General features: G+C 39.6%; 1 protein-coding gene across 1 annotated transcript in view; it reads left to right on the top strand.

Moving 5' to 3' along the window:
• Positions 1-23063, top strand: part of TMEM241 (transmembrane protein 241) — a 461780-nt gene that overhangs the window by 264265 nt on the left and 174452 nt on the right. The gene's annotated exons all lie outside the window — the stretch shown is intronic.

Raw genomic sequence — 23063 nt, 5'->3', positions numbered from 1 at the left:
TTAGTGCAACTTACCAAAATTATTAGTTGAAAAAGGGTAAGATTGGTAATTGGACCAGTGGGTTGATATTAAAGGAACAGTCTTCTCCAGAATTTGTATTGTTTTAAAAGATAGATAATCCCTTTACTACTTATTCCCCAGTGTTGCATAACCAAAACAGTTATATTAATACACTTTTTACCTCTGTGATTACCTTGTATCTTAGCCTCTGCAGACCGCCCCCGTATCTCAGTTCTTTTGACATTCTTGAATTTTAGCCAATCAGTGCTGACTCATAAATAACTCCACAAAAACGAGCACAATGTTATCTATATGACACACATGTCTAGCTGTGAAAAACCATCAAAATCCGCTGAGATAAGAGGTGTCCTTTAAGGACTTACACATTAGCATATTAGCCTACCTAGGTTACAAAGAATACCAAGAGAAGAAAACAAAAATTGATTATAAAAGTAAATTGGAATGTTGTTTAAAAGTGCATGCCCTATCTGAATCATGAAAGTTTAATTTTGACCAAAACTCAGATAAATAATGAAGAGGATTACAGCACCCATCTAAATAGCATCAGACAACACTATATTAACCAATTGGCATATAAAATACGAGATAATGTATTTAAATTAAATTATAGAAATAATTAAAATGAATGTTTAACACCACAATATAATGAAATGCATCAAAACAATAAAAATCTTAAAATCCACTGGGACGTCTCCATGTTATAGTTCATAAAAACCAGTGAAAGCCAGACACCAAACTACAAGGTTCGACTACAGTCTCAGAGAATATATCTGTATTAGTTTTCAGGAGGATATTAGGTTCGTGGCTCTTAGGCTGACCGCTATAACTGATACAGTCCTGTTGAAGTGTGAACTAATACGCTAACCTCAATAATTTAGCTCACCACTCGGATCGACTAATCTCAGTAAGCCTGAAGCTCCCGATAACACCCCCCCAGAAACACTTCACTTAAAGTGTGGGTTCAGAATTTTGCTGTGACAAAATTCTCCCAGAATTCTCCCACACAGGATAACGTCTACGCGTTTCACCCTATCTTCTGGCTTTCTCTTTTTGTTGAGAAAGCAGACGATCAGGTAAAACGTGCAGTATCCTATTTTTTCTTAATTTAATTTTGACTACACTGTCCCTTTAACTATTGAATAAATCATCTACTGCTTTATCTGTTGTGACTTAGAACATGAAGAGGGAACTTTACAATAGAAACAAAAATCCCTTTTTTTCCCCTTGAGACCACCATAGTTAATATACCTTGTTCTTTGCTACATTTTGATAACACCTGATCTAATATTTTTTATATAATATATAATCATACTTGTTCTCTTGCTAATGTATGTTGAAAAGCATACCTAGGTAGGTTCAGGAGCAGTAATGCACTACTGGGAGCTAGCTGCTGGTTGGTGACCACATGTTTGCCTCTTTTCATTGGTCCCACTAGTGTATTGCTGCTCCTTCAACAAAGAATATCAAATTTGCTTAATTCTCTTGTTATTGTTTGTTGAAATAACACCAATGCATTCATTTGAATTAGCTGCTGATTGGTGGCTGCACATTAGGGTTGCAAACTTTTTTTTTTTTTAAGGAAATAAGGGAGACTAAGGAATTGATACATTTTTTTTTTTTTTTTTTTATTGAGGTTCTGAATAAGGCATACATGAGATATGAAAAACAAACACAATGATAATGAAATGCAGAGAACATATAGTACAATTCTGTGCGACAACATAATACATTCCTAAAAAAAAAAATGCAAGAGCATATTATACAAGTGTCATGCCTAATGATCTGTGTGCCTCCTAGTTGACAGAAGAGGCCACTCTTGGACCTCATTAATAAACACAAGACCATAGATAGGGGGCTATGTCTAGTGAAGAGACCACTTTTGGATCTCTGAATGAGAACCTCTTTTATATAAATGTAACAGTGTCTCATGTAGAAATACAGGGTAGTATAATGTTATTAATTTGGTAAAGTCTTATATATTTAGAATATTTAATACAAGCTAGGTAAAGTAATTATGTTGTTAAACGCTATAATATAATAAAAATAACTGTGCTGACCACCTTAGAGAAAGGGATATGGAGTAATCTCAGTGCACATTGTGGAGCAACTTAGTGTGAGCAGGAAAGACCAAGAGTTTTTAATGTGACCTTAGGGAGTCATCAACTGTTCCTGAATACAAAACTTAGGGATCTGTTGGGACAAGAGCAGTATCCTTAAAATTGCGCATGTGGTCAGCCCCAGCATAGACCATGCATTATCCCAGATGCTCAACAAGGCATTAAACTAGTTATGCTACTACGCGCACAGTGCACAGCCTCGGCCGCTGGCTGCACAGTACAGCGCTATAAGTTTATAGTAACCCCAGTGGGACCAGCAATGAAATGCAAACAACAACACAAAAAAAACAAACACATGCTATAAGGACCACTTAGAATAGGATAACTAATGTGCGGCACAATACATTTTACATTCTTTCATATAAAGCTGTCTTTTACTAGCTGTCGGTAACAAATACAGCCCGCCAAATGCTAAGGGACTCACCTACCCCACTATCTCCATGTAAATCTGTAAATGTAATTATAAGTTGAGGTGAGGTGGGGATGCGTAGCCAGTTAAAGTTCTGCAGAAGAGTCTTGATACTGGTAAATATATATATGCTATGTGGCAAATTGCACCTATATTGACTAAAATACTATTGTGAAAAATAAAACTTATGTGGATTCGGAGGTAAGACAAGAATAGGGTCAAATGCCCTCTGAGAAGATCAGGCTGCATCACTCATTATATACGTTAAGGGTTTTAACAGAAGAACCGGTCTATAAATACTAATGGAACAATCAGTGTGAGTCTGTTTACATCCAGCAAGTAGCGAGTCTAATCAGTTCCAATGCAGGTCACACTGATATTTGCCCCACACGCACACAGAAAAGGCAAGTGTCCTGGGTCCCAAAACAGGCGAGAGTGCAAGTGCGGCACAAGATATACAATGACAGCTTCAGTCCCCGACCGGCACTCCGCTACCAAAAAAAGTACAAACCTCCAGGATCCCATGTGAAGTGAAGTGAGACCGTGCAGTAACGTGAGTGAATCCCCTGAGGGGGTGGTAGCAATTGCCCTGTGTCTATTCTCAAGATAGCTGCAAAGGGGTGTATGGTGCTCGGTGAAAAGCTAGTAAGGTTGTGTTCACGCACTTGAGGGATCCATGCCTGCGGATTGGATTTACCAATTCTGCTGATTTGCTGGACAGTGCTTGGGAGATCGATGATTGAAAAGGCACAGGTCTGGGGTATATGCGTAGAATCCTTGAGAGCACCCTCTAACATGTTTGCCAGCATGCTTTCCTGTTGCGTCGTCGTTTCCCCGTTCTGGCATTCAGTTATTGTACTAGGCCCATCAGAAGGAGGGCGCAGACGCCGGGGCCCCAAGGCGCCGTCACCCCATTGTCAGACGGGTCAGTCTCAAAACAAGCAGGTTGTGGGAATAGGCTAGTGTCGCTGGCCGTAGGTGAGTGGTAAAGCTTGCTCTCCAGGGCAGCGTGATGACTCGCCAATAGGTTGCGCAGATCTGCGAAGAAAGTTGAAGGAATCTCCATTTTAAACCCCTGCAGTCAGACGCTGAGCATGAACACAGTAGTCGATATTCTAGGAATTGCTTGTAATGTCTTGAGAGCTTGCAGGGTTTTGCAGTACTTCCCTGCTGCTTAACGACAGAAGCGACTGATCGCTCTGCCGGGGGGTTAGATAATAGGCTGCAACCTCTAAGGGTATTGCAAATAGCTGCAAATCTAGAGATAATGGTCAAATACACTGTAAGTTGATCATCTGTGCTAGTTTAGTTCAAAAAGTATGTGTAATGGAGTATTTAAAAGAGGGTTTTAGGTAGATTTGCGCTGATGTTGAGGAGAGCTGATGAATATGCGACCAGTCATGGCCGCCTCCCGGAAGTTCCCCCCGGAATTGATACATTTTAACATAGGAAATCAACAAATGACTAAAGTTACTGGGGAAATGAAAAACACTATTTTCTGTTTGGTACAATAAAATTCTTCATACAAATCATTCACGCAGACTAGCATAATAAATTCAGCAACTTTCTACTATTTCTCATTTAAGGCACAGAGGAAGTAAAGACAATAAACTTTCAGATACATCAAAATGATTCATTACAAGAGAGCAATATTAAATGTCTGAAATGAACTTCACATGTTGTAAAAAATAAGGTAGGAAAATGTTCTAAGAGAAGATAAACAAGGGAGACTGGGAGACTGTAAAAAAAAGTTTGGGCAAATAAGGGAGATCCCTGGAAATAAGAGAGGATTGTCTTTGGCTTCCCAATGTGTTCAGCTAGCTCTGAGTAGTGCATAGCTGTTCCTTCAACAAAGGATAATGAGAGAATGAAGCAAATTTGATAATAAAAGTAAATTGGAAAGTTTAAAAAACTATCCTCTATCTGTGTATTAGATTTTTTTGTATATCCAAACATTTCACTATACCTATTTAAATAGTAAGACCTACTTTAAATGGGCATGAATGTAAAAAATGTTCCGACTTTTATGGTTTTGATGGAGATTTGAAGGTGGTCGTCTTTTGGCCTTTAGCTCTTCAATGACTTCCCTTAGGAGTGGCCATGCTAAGTTACCCATTAACTATAGTCTATCTCACTGGTTTTCAAACAAGTCCTCAGGCCTCCCCAACAGACCAGGTTTTCAAGATTACCTTGGGTGAGAGCAGGTAAAATAAATAGGTTTATTAATCAGCTGATTATTTCACCTGTGCTCCAGTTAGATATCCTCAAAATGTGGTCTGTTAGGGAGACCTGAGGACAGGTTTGAAACCCAGTGGTCTATCTGAATCTCAGGACCCTGCTGCTGTGGCAGAGGATGTGTCCTTTTAATTTCAGGCATGAGCATATTCATGCATTGTTGCGGCAAGTTGCTTTAGAGGTACACTGTCAGAAAAAATGTGCAAAAATTGTACCTTTAGGGGTACAACAGCTTGGCACTGGGGCAGTACACCCGCTGTACCCTTTAACATGAGTACATATTAGTACCCTTGCAGATTGTACCTTTCAAAGGCAATTATGTACCTTTGGTGACGAGATTGGACCTCAGTGCTATAGTCCTTTGTACCTCATGATGGCAAATTTGTACTCAACACAGCATATTAAAATGCTGTTCTATCAAATTTATTATATAACATTCAAATATGCATTCATTTAATGTGTACTTTTTCAGACATTATTACAATAGCCACACGGCAGTTTTATAAGATTGGTTAGTGTAACCAAACAGCATGTCCTAAGTCTGCTACCGGAAATTCTGAAAGGACCGGGATAAACAACCAGTCCCAAAAGGAGCTGCTAAACATGTTTTATTTCACTCTGTACTAGACTGTAGCAACACCCCATGTAATTTAGGGTGACAGGCCGCATAAAACATAATATATAAATATATAAAAACATATAGAAAACAACATAATAATTAAAATATAACTCTAACAAAAGGAAGGGGGATTCAAGGGAGGGATAAACAATAAAACTTACAACCATACATTGAATTGTCACTCTATGCAAAATATATGCAAATTAGTCTATTTCCCCTGTACACATTTTGGTGATGAACCTTCTGGTAAAACAGAGTCAGCGCTAAAATATATTATCCCTTAAATCCAAGCTATAAATCTGCCTCTCTCAAGCAGATATAAAATATCATACACTCTAAAACACAATCTAGCTAGTGCTCCAGCTAAGGAGCAAAGGATAAATATATTAAAGAACACAAATAATATATAAGAATGTGAATACACAAATATATAAAAACACGAGTATATAACCAAAAGATTCTTCAGAAATACATATAATTTAATGAACAAAAATAAAAAGCGCTGATATATAAGAACAATTTAGGGACGTCTCCCTTGGTGATGAGAATAAAATGTCTATTAAAAATGTACTGTAAAAGAAATACACTTAAATATGGAATCAGAGAACAGTTAGTTACCATAAGATGAAAGGAGGTGTAATCACGTGATCGGAGTTCTCAGATGCCTCATAGGATAATAAACTCAAGTGCTATAGAGTTCCAATCCTGACGGCCGTAACAATGTATCCACAAAGCCTTTAGTGGACTTGTAATGTGGGTTCAGTGTCCCTTTAATTATTTTGCAATACAACATGTATGTTGCATTCATTTTGGGTGACTGCCAGTTATGTATTCAATTAATAATTGAGGTGCACAAATGATATGGACTTGCAGGGTTTGGCAGCCTTGAACCACCCATCTCCCTCAACCTTTTAGTCACAAAAGTGGGGGGATTAAATGGTACAGACATGGACCCTTTAACAGTTGGAAACATATTGTACCTTTCTCCAACATTGGTGTGTCCGGTCCACGGCCTCATCCATTACTTGTAGGAATATTCTCTTCCCCAACAGGAAATGGCAAAGAGCACAGCAAAAGCTGTCCATATAGCCCCTCCTCAGGCTCCGCCCCCCAGTCATTCTCTTTGCCGCTCTGAACAAGTAGCATCTCCACGGAGATGGTGAAGAGTATGTGGTGTTTAGTTGTAGTTTTTTATTCTGCTATCAAGAGTTTGTTATTTTAAAATAGTGCCGGTTTGTACTATTTACTCTAAAACAGAAAGGGATGAAGAGTTCTGTTTAAAAGAGGAGTATGATTTTAGCAGCAGTAACTAAAATCAATTGCTGTTCCCACGCAGGACTGTTGAGCCCAGAGAACTTCAGTTGGGGGGAACAGTTAGCAGACTTTTCTGCTCAAGGTATGACTAGTCCATTTTCTAACAAGACTGTGTAATGCTAGAAGACTGTCATTTTCCCTCTTGGGGATCGGTGAGCCATTTTCTTTGACTCTTAACAGAATGAAGGCTTATTATGGGCTATACACTGGTTGACACTCTTGTGGGCTAAATCGATTGCTTTATTTAAGTTTTTTATGAAATTTGAAGTGATTTATAAAACTTTATTGTGGGGGAACGTTTTTAGACGCCAGGCAGTCGTTTAGACACCTTTCCAGTCAGGAAGGGCCTTTCACTATAGTAGGCAGAGCCTAATTTTCGCGCCATAATTGCGCAGTTTCTTTTGGATGCAGTGCATGCAGCTGCATGTGAGAGGGTCTGGTGATCATTGAAAACGTTCCTGGAAGGCTTAAATTGGTATCGTATAACTCCTAAGGACAGGTGAAGTCGCAGCAAACGCTGTGGCTGGGACTGTAGTGGGGTTAAAAATTGTTACTTGATTAAACGGCTCCGGTTTCCTCATTTAAGGAGTTAAAAGCTTGAAAATTGGGGTGCAATACTTTTAAAGCATTAAGACACTGTGGTGAAAATTTGGATATTTCCTTCATAGTTTTTCACACATTCAGAAATAAAGTGTGCTCTGTTTAACATTTAAAGAGACAGTAACGGTTTTGTTTTAAAACGTTTTTTTTTTTTGCATTATTAGCCTGTTTAAGCCTGTCTAGTATGTCTGTACCTTCAGATAGAACATGTTCTGTATGTATGGAGGCCAAGGTGGTCCCCCCTTCAAATGTATGTGATAATTGTGCCATGGCGTCCAGACAAAGTAAGGACAGTACTGTCACATTTAATAAGGTTGCCCAAGATGATTCCTCAAATGAGGGTAGTGGGGATAGTTCATCATCCTCTCCTTCTGTGTCAACACCAGTTATGCCCGCGCAGGCGACCCCTAGTACATCTAGCGCGCCAATGCTTGTTACTATGCAACAATTAACGGCAGTAATGGATAATTCCATAGCTAATATTTTATCCAAAATGCCAGCATTTCAAAGAAAGCGTGATTGCTCAGTTTTAAATACAGTGGAGCAAGAAGGCGCTGACGATAGTTTATCTGTCATACCCTCACCCCAGTCAGAAGTGGCAGTGAGGGAGGGTTTGTCGGAGGGAGAACTTTCAGATTCAGGAAGAATTTCTCAACAGGCAGAACCTGATGTTGTGACGTTTAAATTTAAGTTAGAGCATCTCCGCGCATTACTTAAGGAGGTGCTAACTACACTGGATGATTGTGACTCTTTGGTCATTCCAGAAAAATTGTGCAAGATGGACAAATTCTTAGAGGTCCCGGTGCACCCTGATGCCTTTCTGATCCCTAAAAGGGTGGCAGACATAGTGAATAAGGAGTGGGAGAAACCAGGCATACCCTTTGTCCCACCTCCTATATTTAAGAAATTGTTCCCCATGGTCGACCCAAGGAAGGACACATGGCAAACAGTCCCTAAGGTTCAGGGGGCAGTTTCTACCCTAGCCAAATGCACAACTATTCCCATTGAGGACAATTGTGCTTTCAAAGATCCTATGGATAAAAAATTGGAGGGTTTGCTTAAAAAGATTTTTGTTCAGCAAGGTTACCTCCTCCAACCAATTTCGTGCATTATTCCTGTCACTACGGCGGTGTGTTTCGCTTAATATGGAGACTCCATATGAGGAAGTCATGGACAGAATTCACGCACTTAAGTTAGCTAATTACTTTATTTTAGATGCCGCTTTGCAATTAGCGAGATTAGCGGCGAAAAATTCAGGGTTTGCAATTGTGGCGCGCAGAGCGCTCTGGCTAAAGTCTTGGTCGGCGGATGTATCTTCCAAGACAAAATTGCTTAATATCCCTTTCAAAGGTAAGACCCTTTTTGGGCCAGAATTGAAAGAAATTATTTCAGACATCACTGGGGGGAAGGGCCATGCCCTCCCACAGGATAGGCCTTTCAAGGCTAAGAATAAGTCCAATTTTCGTTCCTTTCGCAATTTCAGGAACGGACCGGCTTCTAACTCTGCAGCCTCTAGACAAGAGGGTAACGCTTCCCAGACTAAACCAGCTTGCAAACCAATGCAAGGCTGGAACAAGGGTAAACAGGCCAAGAAGCCTGCTGCTGCTACCAAGACAGGTAGCCCCGATCCGGGACCGGATCTAGTAGGGGGCAGACTCTCTCTCTTTGCTCAGGCTTGGGCAAGAGATGTTCCGGATCCCTGGGCACTAGAAATAGTCTCTCAGGGTTATCTTCTAGAATTCAAGGAACTTCCTCCGAGGGGAAGGTTCCACATGTTTCGCTTATCTTCAGACCAAATAAAGAGACAGGCATTCTTACATTGTGTAGAAGACCTGTTAAAGATGGGAGTGATACACCCAGTTCCAACTGTCGAACAAGGTCAGGGGTTTTACTCAAACCTGTTTGAAGTTCCCAAAAAAGAGGGAACTTTCAGACCTATTCTGGATTTAAAGATTCTAAACAAATTTCTCAGAGTTCCATCGTTCAAAATGGAAACCATTCGAACAATTTTACATACAATCCAGGAGGGTCAATATATGACTACCGTGGATTTAAAGGATGCGTACCTACATATTCCTTTACACAAAGATCATCATCAGTTCCTAAGGTTCGCCTTCTGGACAAACATTATCAGTTCGTGGCTCTTCCATTCGGGTTAGCTACTGCTCCCAGAATTTTCACAAAGGTGCTAGGGTCCCTTCTGGCGGTTCTAAGACCGAGGGGCATTGCAGTGGCACCTTATCTAGACGACATTCTAATTCAAGCGTCGTCTCTTTCCAGGGCAAAGGCTCATACAGACATTGTTCTAGCATTTCTCAGATCTCACGGGTGGAAGGTGAACGTAGAAAAGAGTTCCCTGTCTCCGTCAACAAGAGTTCCCTTTTTGGGAACAATAATAGATCCTTTAGAAATGAAGATCTTCCTGACAGAAGTCAGAAAGTCAAAGCTTCTAAACGCTTGTCAAGTTCTTCACTCTATTCTGCAGCCTTCCATAGCTCAGTGCATGGAAGTAGTAGGATTGATGGTTGCAGCAATGGACATAGTTCCTTTTGCTCAAATTCATCTAAGACCATTACAACTGTGCATGCTCAATCAGTGGAATGGGGACTATGCAGACTTGTCTCCACAGATTCAAGTAGACCAGGTAACCAGAGACTCACTCCTTTGGTGGTTGACTCAGGATCACCTGTCTCAGGGAATGAGTTTCCAAAGACCAGAGTGGGTCATTGTCACGACTGACGCCAGTCTATTAGGCTGGGGCGTGGTCTGGGATTCCCTGAAAGCTCAGGGTCTATGGTCTCGGGAAGAGTCTCTTCTTCCGATAAACATCCTGGAACTGAGAGCGATATTCAATGCTCTCCGGGCTTGGCCTCAACTAGCGAAGGCCGGATTCATAAGATTCCAGTCAGACAACATGACGACTGTAGCTTACATCAACCATCAGGGAAGAACAAAGAGTTCCTTGGCGATGAGAGAGGTATCCAAGATCATCAAATGGGCGGAGGATCACTCCTGCCATCTATCTGCAATTCACATCCCAGGAGTAGACAACTGGGAGGCGGATTATCTGAGTCGTCAGACTTTCCATCCGGGGGAGTGGGAACTCCACCCGGAGGTTTTTGCCAAGTTGACTCAATTATGGGGCATTCCAGACATGGATCTGATGGCGTCTCGTCAGAACTTCAAGGTTCCTTGCTACGGGTCCAGATCCAGGGATCCCAAGGCGACTCTAGTGGATGCATTAGTGGCGCCTTGGTCGTTCAACCTAGCTTATGCGTTTCCACCGTTCCCTCTCCTTCCCAGGCTTGTAGCCAGGATCAAACAGGAGAAGGCCTCAGTGATTCTGATAGCTCCTGCGTGGCCGCGCAGGACTTGGTATGCAGACCTGGTGAATATGTTATCAGCTCCACCATGGAAGCTACCTTTGAGACAGGATCTTCTAATACAAGGTCCATTCGAACATCCAAATCTAGTCTCTCTGCAGCTGACTGCTTGGAAATTGAACGCTTGACTTTATCCAAGCGTGGGTTTTCAAATTCTATAATAGATACTCTGGTTCATGCCAGAAAACCTGTGACTAGAAAGACTTACCATAAAATATGGAAAAAATATATCTGTTGGTGTGAATCCAAAGGATTCTCCTGGAGTAAGATTTAAATTCCTAAGATTCTCTCCTTTCTCCAAGAAGGTTTGGATAAAGGGTTGTCAGCGAGTTCTCTAAAAGAACAAATTTCTGCTTTATCTGTCTTGTTACACAAACGACTGGCAGCTGTGCCAGATGTACAAGCTTTTGTACAGGCTTTGGTCAGAATCAAGCCTGTTTACAGACCCATGACTCCTCCATGGAGTCTAAATTTAGTTCTTTCAGTTCTTCAAGGGATTCCGTTTGAACCTTTACATTCCATAGATATCAAGTTACTATCTTGGAAAGTTCTGTTTTTGGTTGCTATTTCTTCTGCTAGAAGAGTTTCTGAGTTATCTGCTTTGCAGTGTGACCCACCTTATCTAGTGTTCCATTCAGATAAGGTTGTTTTGCGTACTAAACCTGGTTTTCTTCCAAAAGTAGTTTCCAACAAGAATATTAACCAGGAAATAGTTGTTCCTTCTCTGTGTCCGAATCCAGTTTCAAAGAAGGAACGTTTGTTACACAATTTAGATGTGGTCCGTGCTTTAAAGTTCTATTTAGACGCAACAAAGGATTTCAGACAAACTTCATCTTTGTTTGTTGTTTATTCTGGTAAGAGGAGAGGACAAAAAGCTACTGCTACCTCTCTTTCTTTGTGGCTGAAAAGCATCATCCGATTGGCTTATGAGACTGCCGGACGGCAGCCTCCTGAACGAATCACAGCTCACTCTACTAGGGCTGTGGCTTCCACATGGGCCTTCAAGAACGAGGCTTCTGTTGATCAGATATGTAAGGCAGCGACTTGGTCTTCTCTGCACACTTTTGCCAAATTTGATACTTATGCTTCTTCGGAGGCTATTTTTGGGAGAAAGGTTTTGCAAGCCGTGGTGCCTTCCGTTTAGGTAACCTGATTTGCTCCCTCCCTTCATCCGTGTCCTAAGGCTTTGGTATTGGTTCCCACAAGTAATGGATGACGCCGTGGACCGGACACACCAATGTTGGAGAAAACAGAATTTATGCTTACCTGATAAATTACTTTCTCCAACGGTGTGTCCGGTCCACGGCCCGCCCTGGTTTTTTAATCAGGTTTGAAAAATTTCTTTCTCTACACACTACGGTCACCACGGCACCCTATAGTTTCTCCTTTTTTTCTCCTAACCGTCGGTCGAATGACTGGGGGGCGGAGCCTGTGGAGGGGCTATATGGACAGCTTTTGCTGTGCTCTTTGCCATTTCCTGTTGGGGAAGAGAATATTCCCACAAGTAATGGATGACGCCGTGGACCGGACACACCGTTGGAGAAAGTAATTTATCAGGTAAGCATAAATTCTGTTTTTTTTACCGCTAAATGGTACATAGAAACATAGATATTGACGGCAGATAAGAACCATAGGCCCAGCAAGTCTGCCCGATATTACCTAACAGTATAAACTTATCTTGTTCGTAGGATAGCCTTATGCTTGTCCCAGGCATTTTTAAAGTCCCCGACAGTGTTTGTCATTACTACCTCTTGAGAAAGTTTATTCCATAAACTCTTTCTGTAAAGAAGTGCTTACTCAAATTACTCCTGAATATATTACCCTTCAGTTTGAGATTATGACCCCTTGTTCTTGAATTTTCCATTTTATGTAAAATACCCACAGCCTCAGTTTTACTAAGCCCTTTAATGTACTTGAAAGTTGCTATCATATCACCTCTTTCCCTTCTCTCCTCTAAGCTATACATATTTAGGTTAGTGAGCCTATCCTGGTAAGTTTTATTTTTTAGACCATGTACCATTTTGGTAGCCCTCCTTTGCACTGATTCAAGTTTGTTAATATCCTTCTGAAGGTATGGCCTCCAGAACTGCACACAATACTCAAGATGAGGCCTAACTAATGATCTATAAAGTGGCATACTATTTCTGATGCAAATACCTCTACCAATACATCCAAGCATTTTTCTAGCCTTACTCGCTGCATTACTACATTGTTTACTAAATTTTAAATCATCTGAAATAATAATTCCCTAGTCCTGTTCCTAATCTGTAACAGTCAGTAAAGTGTCATTGAGTCTGTAATTAACATTTGGATTTTTCTTCCCTAAATGCATTATTTTACACTTTGCTGTGTTAAACTTTAGATCCCAGTCGTTTGTCCAATCCTCCAATTGTTGTATATCACTTCTCATTTTGTCTACCGCCCCCGGAACATCCACTCAAATTTTTGTATCAACTGCAAACAGACATACTTTCCCCTGTAGCCCTTTGCTGATATCACAGATAAATATTTTAAACAAAACAGGGCCCAGAACTGACCCCTGAGGAACACCACTAGTAACAGCCCCCTCTGCTGAATGAACTCCATTTACTAAGGCACTTTGTTTTCTGTCCTTAAGCTAGCATTCCACCCAGTTCACATTTTTTGAGACTAGACCAAGGAAATACAGTTTGTGAATTAGTTTATTGTGTGGGACAGTGTCAAATGCTTTGCTGAAATCTAGATATGCTACATCAAATGCTCCACCCTTGTCTAATACTTTTGTTACATAATCAAAGAAGTCAATTAGATGAGTCTGACATGATCTCCCTGAAGTAAAACCATGCTGATTTTGGTCCTCTAAATTGTTTGTCTTTATGTAACTCATAATTCTTTCTTTTAAGAGGCTTTCCATTCATTTCCCTACTACTGAAGTTAAACTAACTGGCATTTAGTTACCAGATTCCTCTCTACTGCCCTTTTTATGAAGAGGTATTACCTTTGCTATTCTCCAATCATCTGTGACAGCTCCTGTTAATAGTGAATGATTAAACAGATCAGTTAATGGGACAGTTAGCACTGATGGAAGTTCTTTTAAAACCCTTGGATGAATATTATCAGGAACCACTGCCTTTTTAACATTTATTTTTGATAATGCTAACAAAACCTCATCCTCTGTAAAAAGATTAGTGTTAAGCTTGATTCTATTTTTCATAGCATCCCTTAATGTAGACATTCTATCTTCACAATCTTTTGTGAAAACAGAACAGAAGTAATCATTGAGACAGTCTGCAATTTGCTTATCTCCTTCTATTATTCTATCATCAACTGATTTCAATTTTACTATTCCTACCTTATTTTTTCTTCTTTCACTGATATATCTAAATAATGTTTTGTCCCCATGTTTTACTGACTGCTATCTTCTCTTCTGCATGAGCTTTAACCTTCCTAATTAACTGCTTAGTCTTTTTTTGTTGGTGTCTGTAATTTTTATAAGCTATCTTTTTTGTCTTTACAGCATGTGCTAATTCTTTGGAAAACCAAATTGGTTTACGCTTTCTTTTACTTTTACAGACATATCTAATACAGTGTGCGGTTGCATCTAAAATGGCATCTTTCACAAATTCCCACTGTTCTTGAACCCCTGTAATAAGAGTTTTCCCTTTTAAATAGTTTTTTAGGTATTCTCCTATTAATGAAAAATCTGCCTCCCTAAAGTCTAAAACTTTTGTTTTAGTCTGGGTGGACAGTTCCTGCACATGAATACTAAACCAAACAGATTGATGATCACTGGATCCTAAGTTCTCACCTACAGACACTTATGAAACTGTATCACTGTTTGTAAGTATTAGATCTAATATAGCTTCCTTACGAGTTGGTTCCTTAACTAATTGCTCAAGTGATTCCCATAGCAGAGATTCAAGAATATACCTGCTTGTAGCTGATCTAGCAGAAGGAATCTTCCAGTCTATATCTGGCAAATTAAAGTCCCCCATTACTATAACCTTACCCTTCATGGTCATTTTGGTTATTTCTTGTAATAACAGATTGTCCAGTTTTTCATCCTGCAATGGAGGCCTATATACAACCCCTATTCTAAACACATTTCTTTCATGTAATTAGCAAGAGTCGATGAGCTAGTGACGTATGGGATATACATTCCTACCAGGAGGGGCAAAGTTTCCCAAACCTCAAAATGCCTATAAATACACCCCTCACCACACCCACAATTCAGTTTTACAAACTTTGCCTCCTATGGAGGTGGTGAAGTAAGTTTGTGCTAGATTCTACGTTGATATGCACTCCGCAGCAAGTTGGAGCCCGGTTTTCCTCTCAGCGTGCAGTGAATGTCAGAGGGATGTGAGGAGAGTATTGCCTATTTGAATGCAGTGATCTCCTTCTACGGGGTCTATTTCATAGGTTCTCTGTTATCGGTCGTAGAGATTCATCTCTTACCTCCCTTTTCAGATCGACGATATACTCTTATTTATATACCATTACCTCTGCTGATTTTCGTTTCAGTACTGGTTTGGCTTTCTACAAACATGTAGATGAGTGTCCTGGGGTAAGTAAATCTTATTTTCTGTGACACTCTAAGCTATGGTTGGGCACTTTATTTATAAAGTTCTAAATATATGTATTCAAACATTTATTTGCCTTGACTCAGAATGTTCAACATTCCTTATTTTCAGACAGTCAGTTTCATATTTGGGATAATGCATTTGATTCAATCATTTTTTCTTACCTTAAAAATTTGACTTTTTTTCCCTGTGGGCTGTTAGGCTCGCGGGGGCTGAAAATGCTTCATTTTATTGCGTCATTCTTGGCGCAGACTTTTTTGGCGCAAAAAATCTTTTCTGTTTCCGGCGTCATACGTGTCGCCGGAAGTTGCGTCATTTTTTGACGTCCTTTTGCGCCAAAAATGTCGGCGTTCCGGATGTGGCGTCATTTTTGGCGCCAAAAAGCATTTAGGCGCCAAACAATGTGGGCGTATTATTTGGCGCCAAAAAATATGGGCGTCGCTTTTGTCTCCACATTATTTCAGTCTCATTTTTTCTTTGCTTCTGGTTACTAGAAGCTTGTTTATTGGCATTTTTTCCCATTCCTGAAACTGTCATTTAAGGAATTTGATCAATTTTGCTTTATATGTTGTTTTTTCTCTTACATATTGCAAGATGTCTCACGTTGCATCTGAGTCAGAAGATACTTCAGGAAAATCGCTGTCTAGTGCTGGAACTACCAAAGCTAAGTGTATCTGCTGTAAACTTTTGGTAGCTATTCCTCCGGCTGTTGTTTGTATTAATTGTCATGACAAACTTGTTAAAGCAGATAATATTTCCTTTAGTAATGTACCATTGCCTGTTGCAGTTCCCTCAACATCTAAGGTGCAGAATGTTCCTGATAACATAAGAGATTTTGTTTCTGAATCCATCAAGAAGGCTATGTCTGTTATTTCTCCTTCTAGTAAACATAAAAAATCTTTTAAAACTTCTCTCTCTACAGATGAATTTTTAAATGAACATCATCATTCTGATTCTGATGACTCTTCTGGTTCAGAGGATTCTGTCTCAGAGATTGATGCTGATAAATCTTCATATTTATTTAAAATGAAATTTATTCGTTCTTTACTTAAAGAAGTACTAATTGCTTTAGAAATAGAGGATTCTGGTCCTCTTGATACTAATTCTAAACGTTTAGATAAGGTATTTAAATCTCCTGTGGTTATTCCAGAAGTTTTTCCTGTTCCTAATGCTATTTCTGAAGTAATTTCCAGAGAATGGGATAAATTGGGTAATTCATTTACTCCTTCTAAACGTTTTAAGCAATTATATCCTGTACCGTCTGACAGATTAGAATTTTGGGAAAAAATCCCTAAAGTCGATGGGGCTATTTCTACCCTTGCTAAACGTACTACTATTCCTACGTCAGATGATACTTCGTTTAAAGATCCTTTAGATAGGAAAATTGAATCCTTTCTAAGAAAAGCTTATCTGTGTTGAGGTAATCTTCTTAGACCTGCTATATCTTTGGCTGATGTTGCTGCAGCTTCAACTTTTTGGTTGGAGACTTTAGCACAACAAGTAACAGATCATGGTTCTCATAATATTATTATTCTTCTTCAGCATGCTAATAATTTTATCTGTGATGCCATTTTTGATATTATCAGAGTTGATGTCAGGTTTATGTCTCTAGCTATTTTAGCTAGAAGAGCTTTATGGCTTAAAACTTGGAATGCTGATATGGCTTCTAAATCAACTCTACTTTCCATTTCTTTCCAGGGTAACAAATTATTTGGTTCTCAGTTGGATTCCATTATCTCAACTGTTACTGGTGGGAAAGGAACTTTTTTACCACAGGATAAAAAATCTAAGGGTAAAAACAGGGCTAATAATCGTTTTCGTTCCTTTCGTTTCAACAAAGAACAAAAGCCTGATCCTTCATCCTCAGGAGCAGTTTCAGTTTGGAAACCATCTCCAGTCTGGAATAAATCCAAGCCTTCTAGAAAGGCAAAGCCTGCTTCTAAGTCCACATGAAGGTGCGGCCCTCATTCCAGCTCAGCTGGTAGGTGGCAGGTTACGTTTTTTCAAAGAAATTTGGATCAATTCTGTTCACAATCTTTGGATTCAGAACATTGTTTCAGAAGGGTACAGAATTGGTTTCAAGATGAGACCTCCTGCAAAGAGATTTTTTCTTTCCCGTGTCCCAGTAAATCCAGTGAAAGCTCAAGCATTTCTGAATTGTGTTTCAGATCTAGAGTTGGCTGGAGTAATTATGCCAGTTCCAGTTCTGGAACAGGGGATGGGGTTTTATTCAAATCTCTTCATTGTACCAAAGAAGGAGAATTCCTTCAGACCAGTTCTGGATCTAAAAATATTGAATCGTTATGTAAGGATACCAACGTTCAAAATGGTAACTGTAAGGACTATCTTGCCTTTTGTTCAGCAAGGGCATTTTATGTCCACAATAGATTTACAGGATGCATATCTGCATATTCCGATTCATCCAGATCATTATCAGTTCCTGAGATTCTCTTTTCTGGACAAGCATTACTAGTTTGTGGCTCTGCCGTTTGGCCTAGCTACAGCTCCAAGAATTTTTACAAAGGTTCTCGGTGCCCTTCTGTCTGTAATCAGAGAACAGGGTATTGTGGTATTTCCTTATTTGGACGATATCTTGGTACTTGCTCAGTCTTTACATTTAGCAGAATCTCATACGAATCGACTTGTGTTGTTTCTTCAAGCTCATGGTTGGAGGATCAATTCACCAAAAAATTCATTGATTCCTCAGACAAGGGTAACCTTTCTGGGTTTCCAGATAGATTCAGTGTCCATGACTCTGTCTTTAACAGACAAGAGACGTCTAAAATTGATTTCAGCTTGTCGAAACCTTCAGTCACAATCATTCCCTTCGGTAGCCTTATGCATGGAAATTCTAGGTCTTATGACTGCTGCATCGGACGCGATCCCCTTTGCTCGTTTTCACATGCGACCTCTTCAGCTCTGTATGCTGAATCAATGGTGCAAGGATTACACAAAGATATCTCAATTAATATCTTTAAAACCGATTGTACAACACTCTCTAACGTGGTGGACAGATCACCATCGTTTAATTCAGGGGGCTTCTTTTGTGCTTCCGACCTGGACTGTAATTTCAACAGATGCAAGTCTCACAGGTTGGGGAGCTGTGTGGGGATCTCTGACGGCACAAGGAGTTTGGGAATCTCAGGAGGTGAGATTACCGATCAATATTTTGGAACTCCGTGCAATTTTCAGAGCTCTTCAGTCTTGGCCTCTTCTGAAGAGAGAATCGTTCATTTGTTTTCAGACAGACAATGTCACAACTGTGGCATACATCAATCATCAAGGAGGGACTCACAGTCCTCTGGCTATGAAAGAAGTATCTCGAATTCTGGTTTGGGCGGAATCCAGCTCCTGTCTAATCTCTGCGGTTCATATCCCAGGTATAGACAATTGGGAAGCGGATTATCTCAGTCGCCAAACGTTGCATCCGGGCGAATGGTCTCTATGCCTTTAGTCTCTTCACCCAGAGGTATTTCTTCAGATTGTTCAAATGTGGGAGCTTCCAGAAATAGATCTGATGGCGTCTCATCTAAACAAGAAACTTCCCAGGTATCTGTCCAGATCCCGGGATCCTCAGGCGGAAGCAGTGGATGCATTATCACTTCCTTGGAAGTATCATCCTGCTTATATCTTTCCGCCTCTAGTTCTTCTTCCAAGAGTAATCTCCAAGATTCTGAAGGAATGCTCGTTTGTTCTGCTGGTAGCTCCGGCATGGCCTCACAGGTTTTGGTATGCGGATCTTGTCCGGATGGCCTCTTGCCATCCGTGGACTCTTCCGCTACGACCAGACCTTCTGTCGTAAGGTCCTTTTTTCCATCAGGATCTCAAATCCTTAATTTTAAAGGTATGGAGATTGAACGCTTGATTCTTGGTCAAAGAGGTTTCTCTGACTCTGTGATTAATACTATGTTACAGGCTCGTAAATCTGTATCCAGAGAGATATATTATAGAGTCTGGAAGACTTATATTTCTTGGTGTCTTTCTCATCATTTTTCTTGGCATTCTTTTAGAATTCCGAGAATTTTACAGTTTCGTCAGGATGGTTTAGATAAAGGTTTATCCGCAAGTTCTTTGAAAGGACAAATCTCTGCTCTTTCTGTTCTTTTTCACAGAAAGATTGCTAATCTTCCTGATATTCATTGTTTTGTACAAGCTTTGGTTCGTATAAAACCTGTCATTAAGTCAATTTCTCCTCCTTGGAGTTTGAATTTGGTTCTGGGGGCTCTTCAAGCTCCTCCGTTTGAACCTATGCATTCATTGGACATTAAATTACTTTCTTGGAAAGTTTTGTTCCTTTTGGCAATCTCTTCTGCCAGAAGAGTTTCTGAATTATCTGCTCTTTCTTGTGAGTCTCCTTTTCTGATTTTTCATCAGGATAAGGCAGTGTTGCGAACTTCTTTTGAATCTTCTGCTTATGTTTTTCATTAAACTTTATTTTGGGTGTGGATTATTTTCAGCAGGAATTGGCTGTCTTTATTTTATCTCTCCCTTTCTAGTGACTCTTGCGTGGAAAGATCCACATCTTGGGTAATCATTATCCCATACGTCACTAGCTCATGGACTCTTGCTAATTACATGAAAGAAAACCTAATTTATGTAAGAACTTACCTGATAAATTCATTTCTTTCATATTAGCAAGAGTCCATGAGGCCCGCCCTTTTTTTTTTTGGGGTGGTTATGATTTTTGTATAAAGCACAATTATTCCAATTCCTTATTTTATATGCTTTCGCACTTTTTTATCACCCCACTTCTTGGCTATTCGTTAAACTGAATTGTGGGTGTGGTGAGTGGTGTATTTATAGGCATTTTGAGGTTTGGGAAACTTTGCCCCTCCTGGTAGGAATGTATATCCCATACGTCACTAGCTCATGGACTCTTGCTAATATGAAAGAAATGAATTTATCAGGTAAGTTCTTACATAAATTATGTTTTTTATCTCCAATTTCCAAAGTCACTAAAATACTTTCCACCTCATCATTTGTTCCTACAATTTCAGTAACCTGTATATTTTCATTTACATACAGAGCAACTCCTCCACCTTTCTTTCCTACTCTTTTCCAACTCCTCCGCCGTTCTTTTTAAATAACCTGTATCCAGGTATGACTATGTCCCAGTCATGCAAATCATTGTACCATGTTTCTGTTATAGCTACTAAATTCAAGTTGTCTCTAGTCATTATTGAAATGAGTTCAGGTAATTTATTTCCTAAGCTGCGAGCATTTGTGCTCATTGCATGAAGAATTTTTCTACTAGAATTTCTAGAATTGTTAATTGGACTTACAGTTTTGGCATGCTGTGGGGGGCAGGTAGCTATATTAATGCTACCCCCTTTATTAGTTTAAATTATTTCTAATAAAGCATTTTAACTCCTCTCCCAGATACTCTGTTCCTTTAACATCCAAATGCAAGCCATCTCTCCTAAATAACCTAGTATCTTGCCAAACAGAGCTATACAAGCCAATAAAACCAAATCCTCATTCCCTGCACCACTTATCTAACCAAGAATTAAATGTTGTTATCCGCTCCATCTTTCCTGCTTCCTGGCCATACACAGGTAAAATAGCAGAAAATGATAGAGTTGATGCCACATTCTCTAAAAGATTACCTAGGTCACAAAACTTTTTCTGAACAGCAGCAACATGATTACTAGCCAGATCATTTGTTCCTAAATGAACAATCACATCTAACTTACTTTCCTTTCCTGCTGCCTTAACAATGCTCAACATACGATTTTTGTCCCTGTGAGCAGTAGCTCCTGGAAGACACCTATCCTCTCTTGCTTCTCCTTTACTTTTACCTAAATACACATTCCTCAAAATAGTCACCCACTAACAGTCTTTTCCTCAAAAACACATCTGCAGTTCTTTCCTGTGTTATGTTACCTGGAGAATAAGGTACCAATAGATCTAAATGAACTGTTACAGCTTCAGAGGGCTCAGAAACAGCAATCTCATCACAAGTGTGTTCGGCAAGAGCAGCATAGGAGATTTGCAATGGCAGATGTTGTGGACAATGCTTCTCGTCTACTATTCTAATTCTTCCAGAGCCTACAGTGATCCATCTGCCTCTCCTTGCTGATCTCTGGGGTAGAGTGGCTTCTTTCTGAGGCAGCGTTGTAGAGGTAACAGGTATGCTACTTACCTTAGCTTGAAGGATAGCTATTTCTTCCCTTAAGAGGGAAAACTGCTTACAAACAGGACAGCCTCTAAATCTTCAAAAAGTAGCACAATTAAAAAGTGCAAACTGCCAATTGCATTGTATTTAAGACATTTTAAACTATGCAACACGTTAAGAATAAGTAAAATATAAGTATTCTTTACTACTGAATAACTCCTGAAATATCTCAAATATCCTTATTTATTTGATCTTTTTTTAGCTTGATCCCTTTGCTAAGAAACAGAGCTAATGTTTAGCAGAGCTAAACATATTAGTTCCTTAAGGTGTAATTATGATCCATTAAGGGTACAACCACAGCAGTTGTACCCTAAGTGTTCACAAACGTACCCCAACCGTATCCTTTTTTCTGACAGTGTAGAGGAAAGTCCTGCTACAGTCAATAAAGAGGATTTATACATTTTTAAGGCAGCTCCAATGCTGCCATCCTCTTCACGTGCCTGATTCAGTTTCTGAAATTATTTCTAAGGAATGGCAGAAGCCAGGTTTTCCTTTTGTTTCATCTTCTATATATAAAGCAGTTTCCTCTGTCTTTTGTTAAAACAGAGATTTGGGAGACTGTTCCTAAGGTAGATGCAGCTATTTCCACTTTGGCCAAGTGTATTACTATTTATTTGGAGGATAGTTCCTCTTTAAAGGATTATTTAGACAGAAAACTTAGGTTTTCATATGTGTTCCCTTCAGCTTGCAGGTTTTATCTTTAAAGGGACAGTAAACGTAAAAAATAATGTTACATAATACTGCACATTTAGTTCAATAGCGCGATCGGGCTAGCTGTGATTAGACAGTGCGCCCACATAGCGCTTTTGAAAAGAAGACCTGATTAGAAGAGCCCGGAGAAGAAACATGGTAAGTGTAACTTTGGGGGATAAAATCTCTCCAATCTTTTTTGTTTTTTTCAATCTGTCGCTAAGATAATGTTACACAATTCTGCTATGTGCAGAATTATGTAACATTATTTTTTATGTTTACTGTCCCTCTAAGCCTGCAGTCAGGGAAGCCTGTGTTCTTGTGTCTGGGTGACTTTTGCCTCGTCCTAGTGGTCAGGAGGGGAATATTCCCACACGTGATGGCTCATGGACTCTCACCATCATGAAAGAAATTAGTTTATCAGGTAAGCATACATTTTTTTTTTTATAAGCTTTAATAGCCAGGTGATCACTGTGGTAAAAGTGATGACCTGGCATGAATAAATGTGTAATTATTTGAGTAGAGGCTCATGTAATTGTTTAGAACCTTGTTTATTACAACTTTAATAAAAATATACATTTTTCCACACATTATGATATATACATAAAAGAATGGCACAGTTTGAATCTGTTAGGTGTGCTGAAAAAACTAAGTATAATATGTGAATTAATCACTGAAAAATGGTCCACAATAGGGCTTAAATGTGAGCAGCATCTAAAAATTCCAAAAACAGCTCAGCAGAGGGGGGAAATGGATCAGCAGTTAAAGGGTTAAAATACTTTTCCATTGACTTTTGTTATCAAATTTACTTTGTTCTTTTGGTATTCTTTGCTGAAAAGCCTAGTTATATTTGCTAAAGAGCAGCAGAGCATTATTGGGAGCCAGCCAGTGATTGGTGGCTGTGCACATACCACTTGTCATTGGCTCACAGACATGTTTAA

The sequence above is a fragment of the Bombina bombina genome, chromosome 5 (assembly GCF_027579735.1).
Source record: "Bombina bombina isolate aBomBom1 chromosome 5, aBomBom1.pri, whole genome shotgun sequence".
Lineage (NCBI taxonomy): Eukaryota > Metazoa > Chordata > Amphibia > Anura > Bombinatoridae > Bombina > Bombina bombina.
The sequence above is the reverse complement of the archived record's forward strand: the minus strand, read 5'-3'. Positions and strand labels throughout refer to the sequence as shown.